Genomic DNA, 8,500 nt, shown 5'->3' with positions numbered 1-8,500 from the left:
ACAGTATAGTATTTTCATCTTTTGTTTTTTGTGGGTTTTGCTTGCTTTTTGTTTTCTTTCTCATCCCCCCCCCTTTTTTTATCTGATTTTTCTTGTGCTGCTTGATAATTGTAGAAATATATAAAGAGGAATTGTACAAGTGTAACATATATTGAATTGCTGTCTAGGGTAGAGGTTGGGGGAAGGGAGGGAGAAAAAATGGAACACAAGATTTTGCAGGGGTAAATGTTGATAACTATCTTTGCATATATATATATTTTGTTTTGTTTTGGTTTTTTTTGTTTTTTTTAAATTTAATTTTATTTAATAATAACTTTGTATTGACAGAATCCATGCCAGGATAATTTTTACACAACATTATCCCTTGCAATCACTTATGTTTCGTTTTTTCCCCTCCCTCCCTCCCTCCCCCCCCCAAGATGGCAAGTGTAATGCCGGAGAAACTGAGGCAGGAGAGAGATTAGAGAGTTTTAATATTTTATTAATGGGAGAGTAAGATTGACTGGACAGGACTCTCGTCTCAGATTATCCAGTCAGACAGAGATAAGTATACTGGGACCAAGGAATCCATATTGGTCCCAGGGCTGGAGGACCCAAAGAATCCAGCGTCCAGCATACAGCTGCCAGACGCCATTTTCTAGCAATGAATGGAGGAACTCCAACTTCTTAAATACCTTTTTGGAGACAAAGAAGAGAAAGGGAGGGAAAGTTTTTATCAGGGAGGGGAAGCCATAAAACCTAAAAATTCCAGAGACAAAGAAGTAAAGATATCGTGGGTTATCTTGGAATATTTTAAGGGATATTGTAAATCCATAAAAGAGTCAGGAGAGCTACTCTTTTATCTTGCTAATTTATAACCCGAGAGCGAATAATCCTTAGTTTTACTGGGTCAGAGACAGAACAGTTAAGGAAACTGAGACAGGGAAACTGAGTCAGGACAGTTAAAGAGAACTGTGGCATAACATTCCACATTCTCTCTCCTAAATATTCAAACCTTTGAATCTTAGCACCTTCCTCTAGGTACCCAGGAGGTCTTTGACCCACCTTATGTAAAGCAAATGAGCCAAAAATAAAACTAGAAAAAATGTAAGGACTCGTATGGCAAGAGAGCAAGTCTCTCCCTGATAACCCCAGAGTTAACAGTTGTACAAAGGCTCCCTTGTTGCAAGCATGTCAGGTCCTTTCCAGTTCTGGAGCACCATCTCAGCCAGAGAATCCAGTTTGAGATGGACAGTTAGGTCTGTGGTCATTTGTGCACTTAACTCAGTCTCTGCTTACAAAGCAGCAGGGTCCAAGGCCCAGTCAGAGAGGCAGCCCTCTCCATGAGGGAAGGATGAGGCTTGTAGTAGCTCCATCCGTCCCCACCCAGAGAAACAGGACTGCTATTAGAATACAGATTTCTGAGCAGATTATGCAGTTAGACCATCAAGGCAGGCAAACTCCAAACTTTTTAGGTGCTTCAAGCCAAACGTCAAGGTCCTTTGAAATGCTGAAATACTTAATGAACTGGGGTTACAGGAATGGAAAAATAGATCAGAGAGACTGCCAGTGTCACAACAGGTGTCTGATTTCTAAAACTTTTCTAAAAAAAATAATCTCAAAAACTGAGTCTGCCAGGGCACTTTTAACAAAATAAGGGATTCTAAAACTAAAGCATCCAAATTCAATCTGAACTAGTGAGACAGGGGGTGGGGCAGAAATGCCTAAGGCAAAGTGAATAGGAGCTAGGGGTTCCCATTCTTTCAGGTATTTTGAAAAAAATATACCAGTTTCCCCAATGTTCTATCTCTACCTCCCCTTTTTTTTTTTTTCTCACGGAAAGGAATTATCAAATGACCATTCCCCATATAAATCCCAAGAGCAAATCAAAATCCCTACACATAACAGACTAATACAGTAGCATTTCCTAAAAAGCCCTCAAACATAACAGCAATAATTACATAGTTTTAACAAATCCATATCAAATCTTAAACACACAGAAATAGATAATCCAGGCAAGGTTTAACAGTCAGTCATCAACCATTCCCAAAGTCCCTCATATCAGTCCAAAGTACAGTCGATGCAGGGTCCAGTCCATGGTCTCATTTTAAAACTGCTGCTTCAGGCTATGAAATGACAGGAGGCTCTCATTCCTTGCAGAGTGGGTGTGTCATGCTGGCAATCAAAGCTGATCAAAGCTGATCCAGGTTCCAGAAGCAAGTCAATATCTGTAATTTGACCAAAATCTAGAACAAAACACAAATCTAACACATAAAGATTAGATCAGTCTCAGATAGACTCAGTTCACCAGACTGTTGCAAAACATGAGGAGGCCAAAATGGATTGGCCAGCAGTTTCCTGTGTGAAGAGACGAGTTTGCTTTACAGGCCAAGCAAATGGCTGCAGTCTTACAGACCCCTGTTAATTGTCCACTTATCATGTAGAAACCTTAAAGAAACAAAACACAAATATCCAGTAACAGACAGATGACCAGGCGAAATAGTTGCCCAAGCATTTAGGATACAATGATTACCTATAACCAGACTGAAAATAGCAAAGCATGACATAATTGAATTGCAGTAACAGTTCTATTGACCATTGCTCTGATCAGAGAGATCAGTTACAGAAGGAAAAATTCAAGAACATAACTATAACATAACATAAGCAGTTGAGTTTTAACAGCTTATCAATCAATTGTCCCAGTAACTGTCACAGGGTGGAGCTTTAAAACTCCCAAATAGCATTAGCTAATTAACTCTAAGCCCAAAAACTTTTACCTCCAATAACAAATGTCATTAATCAAATTTCTGATAAATCTTAAAGAGTTACCATAACCTTACAGTAATAACAAAGAAATTTCGTCTCAGTAAGTTCACAACTTAGAACAATTATCATATCTAGGTAGATGTTACATGAGTGAACATTATACATACAAATCAGTTTGCTTTTAAAATACCCAATACATAGAAAAATATCCCAAACTGCATATTGCCCATAACAGAAACATTTTCAAAAGGACAAAGAAAAAAACTATTATGTTCAGAGGCCTTTTAAATAACCTCAGGATGACCCAATACAATCAATTTAAACTTATACAAAAACCCAATTCCACATAAAAGAATTCAAGAAGGTTTTTTTAACATAGCAATTAAACTCTTAGAAATATTCGTACCAAAGTATGGATCACATTTACGACTATATTCCTCAACCAAGAAAACTTTTATCTATCAAAAAAAACAAGTATTCAATCAATTTAACCTAAAAGTAAGTATGTCCTTAAAAATCACACTTAGCTGCACTCCCGCAATCAGATAAGAAAAAAAACGGCAGGAACATACTCAGGGGGGTGAGGGAAGGAGAGGATTCCACGTGGCCATCCTTCCTCCAATCCTGACCCCCTAGAAAAAACTTCCCTCAGGTTCCCCACTCAATTTTCTACATGGGGATCCTTTTCAAGATTTAACCCATCAGTTTCCCAATATCAGGTTTCTTCCAAAATCCACCCATTTCCAACTTTCTCTTTCCCCCTGACTACATACTTAAACAATCTCCTTAAAGAACTTTCCTTCCCAGATGCTCCTTTGGTAAAGTAGCAGAAGGCAGTGGGGGTGGGTGACTCCCTCCCCCACCTCTTCACCTACTCCCAAAAGTCTTTCTTTCACCTTCCTAACACCATGCAAACCTTTAATTTCCCTTACAAATCAGTCCTTCCTAAATCACCTGCATTCCTCTTTCCTTTTCCCTTCAAAAACCTGTAAGATTCACCCTATAGTGAATAACCCAAACCTCCACAAAACTCACATGTGTCCAGCAGAGCTGGTTTTAAAGTATAACTTATGTTAACAAATAACTCAATATATTTCAAAAGGTAACAAACTGAATCAAACTAATACAGCTGTTTTTAAAAGTTTTTTTTTTCTTTTCCACCACATTTCTTCTAACAGCTATTAGCATCTTATCTCCAGAGCTTTTTATTGCCCAGGCCAGGCTAAGCTTGAATTTTATTGCTCTTTACTCTAGTAGGCTTTTCCTAAAAAAAATTTAAAATCACTAGCAAATTTTTCAAACAACTAATTCCCAAATTTCTTAATCATTGTTCTTAAAACTTAACAAAGCTCTTAAATCAGCAAACAGACTAGGGGCTGTTTCCAGGACCTCCACCCCCAGAGAGAAGTTTGTTTCACCTTGAATTCCTTTTTCCCATTCCAGAATCCAAAGGGGCTTCTGTGAACTTCCAAGCCCATTTAGTGCTTTACTCTGCCTTCACAGAGAATGCCTAGATATTCCATTCAAATGTCTTTCCTTTAAATGTTAGCACCTGCTCTTCTACATATATATTATAACTTTCCGAACTTTCAAATCCCTTTCAATCTATTTTTTTTCATTTCCTTTTTTTTTTTTTTTAATTTCTTCCTTTCTCTCCCTTTTCTCCCTTCTTCTCACAGGCTGCTGCAGTCAGTCAGAGAGAGAGAAAGATTTTTCAAACTTCTTGATATTTTCTAAGCCTGCAACACAGAGGCTGAATCCTTATCTCTTACAAGCTTATTTTAACTTTTAACACAGACACACACAAACAAACATGGAGCTCCAATTTACTATGCACAGTTGCAACGTTGTTTTCCAACCAACAACATAACAGACAAACCACACAGAACATAGAACATATATCACACAGACTACACAGTTACAACATTAAGCAAACATATAACATACCCAGAGGATATTTTCCAGCGTCCCAGAAAATACCCGTCTCAGAATTTTTAAACCCGTCGGTATTTATTCTGAGACCACAGGTTGCTAACAACAGAACAGACCAGAACCAGAACCAGAACCAGATGGTACCCCAAAAGGTACCCAGACAGACTTACTTTCCCGAATGCCGAATCGATTTCGTTGTCCACTGTAGGCCGGACTGAGGCTGAAGAACCGCTTCCTTTTTTTCTCAAGGAACAGACCCAGGTCCTGAGCCCCCCTCAGGCCTAGGTGGAGACGGAGAGGTCTCTAATCTCTAATCCAATTCTCAGTTTCTATTATCTCGGTGGGACCTCCAAATTGTAATGCTGGAGAAACTGAGGCAGGAGAGAGATTAGAGAGTTTTAATATTTTATTAATGGGAGAGTAAGATTGACTGGACAGGACTCTCGTCTCAGATTATCCAGTCAGACAGAGATAAGTATACTGGGACCAAGGAATCCATATTGGTCCCAGGGCTGGAGGACCCAAAGAATCCAGCGTCCGGCATACAGCTGCCAGACGCCATTTTCCAGCAATGAATGGAGGAACCCCAACTTCTTAAATACCTTTTTGGAGACAAAGAAGAGAAAGGGAGGGAAAGTTTTTTTTTATCAGGGAGGGGAAGCCATAAAACCTAAAAATTCCAGAGACAAAGAAGTAAAGATATCATGGGTTAATCTTGGAATATTCTAAAGGAATATTGTAAATCCATAAAAGAGTCAGGAGATCTACTCTTTTATCTTGCTAATTTATAACCCGAGAGCGAATAATCCTTAGTTTTACTGGGTCAGAGACAGAACAGTTAAGGTAACTGAGACAGGGAAACTGAGTCAGGACAGTTAAAGAGAACTGTGGCATAACACAAGCAGTCCTATATATGTTAAATATGTATCTTTGCATATATTTTGAAAATAAAAAGCTATTATTAAAAAAAAGAAAGAAATTCTGCTCTAGTTCAACTCCCCTATTTTGCAAATGAAAAGATCTAGAAAGTTAAAAAGGACTTATCCAAAGTCACACAGTAAAAGAAAGAGTATCTGAACCCAGAATTCAGATTTAAACAGGTTCAAAAACATCAAATATGGATCTTAGGTTTGTGGAGATCATTTTTAACTTTTTGGGACACAAAAGGTAATGAATTTAACTACAAATTAGCTATTTAATAGCTCTACCACTGCTGAATAAGCAGAAAACAGGATGTGGGGGGAGGGAGAGAAGCTGTGTCTTCCTGAGACACACGTGACCATAACTAAGTAAGCACCAGAGTATATAGTTATAATTTAACTAGTGGCTCTCATTTGTGATGACAACATTTTCCACGGAAAGGGAATGTTTGTTCAACACCATTATCTATTTTCTCCCCAGAGGCATTTTGAAGTACTTTACTATCGGGAATTTGTATCTATTATAGCAATGCAGCCATGTTACAAAGAGAAAATCTCCATATAAAGAATAAATTGTATTCATAGGTAGACTGCTAGAGATATTGTTAGAGTATTCCATTTAACCACAAATTAAATTGCCCAAGGTCACACAGGGAAGTAAAGGGCTGGAATTGGAACACCAAATACCAAATTTCTAGTCTTTTTTAATTATTATTTTAATAGCCTTTTATTTACAAGTTATATATATGGGTAACTTTACAGCATTGAGAATTTCCAAACTTCTCGTTCCAATTTTTTCCCTCCTTCCCCCCACCCCCTCCCCCAGATGGCAGGATGACCAAATTTCTAGTCTTTAAACTAGAGATGGTTTCCTGATTTAAATCTGACCTTTTGGGGTAACTCTCAGAGATCTATCCCAGCCCCCCAGCCATTTTCAAACCAAGCTCCAGCTAATTCTCTAATCACAGTTCTTTTGTTTCTCTAGTATACTCAGTATTCATTCCTGATTCTTCTCTTAGACCTCTATCCCGCTCCAAATCCCCGACTCCCCTACCCTCACTTCAGTGGGTCTAGTTTCTACTTCCTCATCTTCGTGCAGCCACATCTGCTGCCGGCTCCCATAGGAATTCTAGTGGAATCTTAGTCTTCCCCTGCACCTGCTTTTGGAAATAGACTTCTTCCCCTGAGTCACATTACCTCTTTGCTTCTTGGTTAAGGATCTTGCTCTTGGCAGAGTGTAAGTGAATTAGGTGTTCTTGGCTCTGACTCCCAGACTGATCTCGATGACTTAGCTACATCATGAAAAGTGGTTTTATTTGCTTATGGTATAGCCGGCACTGCTCCCCTCCCCCATAGTTTCTTGCAGGAAATATTGAGGTCATACACTAGCCGTTACTAGCATTTTTTCCCCTAATTTTTTCTTAGAAACTAAGAAGAGATAAGCCAAGAAACTCCAAAAACCAGAATAGAAATTGGAAACCAAGAGAGGGTATAATGTTCGGTTAGATATCACAATAAAAATCTAGAGGCAGTGACAGGAAAAAAAATACATAGTTCAAAAACATTTAAAACCACACCCAGCAAGCTACACATCAGCGTCAAAGACAATAAATAAATAAAACAATCAATAATTTTCAGATTATTCAGATTTTCTAAATCTTTTCAAGGATTAGCTGTAATGAGATTATAAATAAATTGGAAGAGCATAGGATAGTTTACCTCTCAGACCTGTGGAAGAGGGAGGAATTTATGACCAAAGAAGAACTAGAGATCATTATTGATCACAAAATAGAAAATTTCTATTATATCAAATTGAAAAGTTTTTGTACAAACAAAACAAATGCAGACAAGATTAGAAGGGAAACAATAAATTGGGGAAACATTTTTACAATCGAAGGTTCTGATAAAGGCCTCATTTCCAAAATATATAGAGAATTGACTCTAATTTATATGAAATCAAACCATTCTTCAATTGATAAATGGTCAAAGGATATGAACAGACAATTCTTAGACAAAGAAATTGAAACTATTTATAGACATATGAAAATATGCTCCAAATCATTATTAATCAGAGAGATGCAAATTAAGACAACTCTGAGATACCACTACACACCTGTCAGATTGGCTAGAGTGACAGGGAAATATAATGTGGAATGTTGAAGGGGATGTGGTAAAACAGGGACACTGATATATTGTTGGTGGAATTGTGAACACATCCAGCCATTCTGGAGAGCAATTTGGAACTATGCTCAAAAAGTTATCAATCTGTGCATACCCTTTGACCCAGCAGTGTCTCTACTGGGCTTATACCCCAAAGAGATACTAAAGAAGGGAAAGGGACCTGTATATGCCAAAATATTTTGTGGCAGCCCTGTTTGTAGTGGCTAGAAGCTGGAAAATGAGTGGATGCCCATCAATTGGAGAATTGATGAACGTTATGAAATATTATTGCTCTGTAAGGAATGACCAGCGGGATGAATACAGAGAGGACTGGCGAGACTTGCATGAACTGATGCTAAGTGAAATGAGCAGAACCAGGAGATCATTATATACCTCAACAATGATACTGTTTGAGGATGTATTCTGATGGAAGTGGATTTCTTCGATAAAGAGAGCTAATTCAGTTTCAATTGATCAAAGATGGATAGAAGTAGCTACACTCAAAGAAAGAAAACTGGGAAATGAATATAAACTGCTTGCATTTTTGTTTTTCTTCCCGGGTTATTTTTACCTTCTGAATCCAATTCTCCCTGTGCAACAAGAAAACTGTTCGGTTCTACACACATATATTGTATCTAGGATATACTGTAACCTATTCAACATGTAAAGGGAGGGGGTGGAGGGAGGGAGGAGAAAAATCGGAACAGAAGTGAATGCAAAGGATAATGCTGTAAAAAATTACC

At 38.1% G+C, this 8,500-nt stretch overlaps 1 long non-coding RNA gene across 1 annotated transcript; it reads right to left on the bottom strand.

Moving 5' to 3' along the window:
- Positions 1-460: 460 nt before the first annotated feature.
- On the bottom strand, positions 461-6,975 carry LOC127562097 (uncharacterized). The gene is made up of 2 exons (XR_007953609.1): positions 6,795-6,975; positions 461-5,048 (listed from the first exon to the last, which is right to left on the bottom strand). It is a non-coding gene; the product is annotated as an uncharacterized LOC127562097 (long non-coding RNA).
- Between the last annotated feature and the right edge of the window lie 1,525 nt (positions 6,976-8,500).

Source organism: Antechinus flavipes, chromosome 4 (assembly GCF_016432865.1).
Source record: "Antechinus flavipes isolate AdamAnt ecotype Samford, QLD, Australia chromosome 4, AdamAnt_v2, whole genome shotgun sequence".
Lineage (NCBI taxonomy): Eukaryota > Metazoa > Chordata > Mammalia > Dasyuromorphia > Dasyuridae > Antechinus > Antechinus flavipes.
The sequence above is the reverse complement of the archived record's forward strand: the minus strand, read 5'-3'. Positions and strand labels throughout refer to the sequence as shown.